This window comes from Anastrepha ludens, chromosome X (assembly GCF_028408465.1).
Source record: "Anastrepha ludens isolate Willacy chromosome X, idAnaLude1.1, whole genome shotgun sequence".
NCBI classification, from domain to species: Eukaryota; Metazoa; Arthropoda; class Insecta; order Diptera; family Tephritidae; genus Anastrepha; species Anastrepha ludens.
Genome location: NC_071503.1, coordinates 10,891,210 through 10,894,457, shown reverse-complemented (window position 1 = coordinate 10,894,457; position 3,248 = coordinate 10,891,210).

Here is a 3,248-nt window from a genome sequence, read left to right as displayed (position 1 = left end):
CCTCTACTACAACAATTGTTCAATCAATGTCAACGGCGAAATCTAAATACAAAGACAACGCCATGTTTTACAGAGACGAATTTTTCCTACCACTCATAAGCTATTCCGAAGTAAGCCCAAAAACCATAACAAACAAACTGAGCCTCGAAAAACTTAGAAGCTATCAAATCAAAAGTAACGAAACATCATCAAAGAAAAACAATATTATTATTATTCTAAAAACATGTTCATTGAGCATCATATTCAAAGAAAAGAACTAAATTCCAATTCATGCCTGATCTTCCACTAAACGTTCCAGCCTTATGTTTTCCTTGTGGCCTTCACTTTGCTCTAAGAGGGGAGGAGTTATGGAAACCACCATAGCACTAACAACAACACAACCACCAACCAAACCACCAAGGTTAAACGTAAATAGCTAAGTAAATGAACTAAAGGTAGAATTCATAAGAATTATTATAAAAAACTGCATTAATAATAAACCAATTGCCAAATTAATAAAAACTTCCAAAATGCTAATTATTAGGAAATTTAATTAAAATATAAAAAAACAAAATAAATGCAGAATTCTTAAAAAGTATTACCTATTGCTGAACTAACAAAAAAACTTGCAAAATGCTAATTAAGCAATACTAACATTTAGACAACACCACAACGGACGAATTTCTTAATATTTGTCCAAGTGAGCCCTTAGCTAGGGCAGCCATTTAACCTAACATTTAGACAATAAGGAAAAAACATTCCCATGGCAGCTGGTTCTACGTTACCGGAATGACTCGGGTTTTTATTCCCGACCAAGGGCTGCCGCCCCAGTACACTAGCCCTGTCTAGTGCACCGTATTTTACCCTAAACCTTTCGTCACAGGAGCAACTCATTGCAGCCAGTTTGCTCCAAATACTTCTCTTCCGGGCTGGCGTCGAACCCAACCCCGGACCTGAAGTATTTTACTGCTGCATTTGCCACAAACGGCTCCACCCGAACTCCACCTCGGTTAGGTGTAACCAGTGCAACGGGTGGTGCCATCTTAAGACCTGTTCAGGCCTTAAGACTCACAGGGAGTGGTCCACAAGGTATGTGGCCACGTGTTGCTCCCGCCCACAGGCGGCCACCGCCTCTACGGCTACACTGCCCTCAGTGCCGGCACATCACACTGCCGCCACTAACAACACCTCAACGGCCAGGAGCCCCCAAGAGCAACACGACTCCCTCTCCAACCCACAACCCTCCTGCTCCTACCCCAGTGCGGGGACAAACCAGCAGCTCTTGGTCCCCCGCACAGTCTGCTCCGTGTGTCAGACCGTAGTACCTCGGAACCTGACAACTGTCCAATGCAGTTCTTGCAGTGGCTGGTGTCACTTTCGGAGGTGCTCCGGCCTGCACACCACCCGTGAGTGGACACGCGACTACGTTGCCCCCTGCTGCAGAGCTCTGCACCCGCAACCGCCCTCCGTGGCGCGGCCACCCGGCAACATCAGGCCACTCCCCATTTTGCGGAACGCACAGCAGGACCAACGCAGACAACATCACGCATCCCTCACCCCCCGAATTACGACGACCCTCCCGCGAAGCTTCAAGCTTTTGCAACTGAACTGCAACGGACTAACGAGTAAGATTGGCGAGATAGTCGACTTCATGAGTCGGTTCGGAATTAAGATAGCTGCGGTCCAAGAGACAAAACTGCACGCTAGCTCCCCCCTGATTACCAGGGACGGCTATAACGTGCACCGAAAGGACCGCGAGCGAGACAACGGTGGTGGCCTAGCGTTCATAGTACACCATTCAGTGCAGTATCGTCTTATTGATGAAGGCATCGACCGCAGGGACAGCACCTTAGAACGTCAAGGTATAGCTGTCCGGTCAGGCGATGCCGAGCTCGAAATTTACAATATTTACATACCCCCTGTCACCTGCTGCCCGGCAGGATATCTCCCCGATATTGGTGCGCTCATCAGGGGAGAAAACCGATTGGTAGTAGGTGACTTTAACGCGCATCACGATCTTTGGCATTCAAGCCTGCCAAATGATCGTAGGCGACTGCTATTGGCAGAGCAGATAGACGATTCGACGTTCAGCACTGTAAACGACGACGCCCCCACTAGGGTAGTGGGCAATTGTAGCAGCTCGCCTGACATAACAATTGCTAGCGCTGGACTGATAAATAGCATAACCTGGCGACCTATGCTATCGCTTGCATCAGACCACTTGCCCATTATCATCTCGATCGAGAGACCCGCCGATTTTGTTTCCGCGGATCACCGGTCATATATCAACTTTAACAAAGCTGATTGGACCAGATTCGCGGAATTTACTGAGAACATCTTCGCAGCCCTACCCACTCCCACCGATGTGCGCGCAGGCGAACGCGCATTCCGCAAGGCGATTACAGCCGCCGCGGCTTGCTTCATACCTGCTGGACGGATCCGGGAATTACGTCCCAATTTCCCAGCCGAAGCAGCCGTTATGGCAAACGAGCGTGACCGTCTACGCCAGGCCGATCCCGGGGATCCTCGTATAAAGGATCTCAATTTGGAGATCCGGCAACTGGTCACCCAACATAAGCGGACCAAATGGGTAGAGCATCTGAAGTCCTGTAACTTCACCTCTGGTGTGAGCAAGCTCGGGTCCACCGTAAGGTCCCTGTCGAACCCGACGAAGCACAACGACAAGGTGGATATCACCTTCAACGGTCGTACTTCGTCGGACCCGAAGAGATGCGCGAGCTACTTTAGCCGGCAATTTATATTGCATCCTCCGGCCGACAGATCCAAACGTTGTGCCACCAGACGGCTGCACAAACTGCCCTACAACAGTGCACCGCTTACTTTCACCAGCGACGAGGTTCAGGGGGCCATCAAACACATGAAACCATCAAAAGCCATTGGCCCCGACGGACTAAACATGCTGATGCTGAAAAAGCTGGGTCCATTGGGAGTAGAATATCTCACAAAGGTCTTCAACCTGTCTATGGCCACTCTCATCATTCCTGATAAGTGGAAATTAGGGAGAGTGGTCCCACTGCTGAAGCCTGGGAAACCCGCCAACCAAGGGGAGTCTTATCGTCCGATAACTCTCCTTTCCCCAGTAGTGAAGACACTTGAGGCCCTTCTACTCCCACTTCTCACTCAACACCTGACTCCAGCCCCACACCAGCATGGTTTCCGTAGAGTGCACAGTACCACCACGGCACTCACCGTCATAAACACCCAGGTAAACCGCGGCCTTAACCAAAACCGCGCCTGCGAGAGGACTG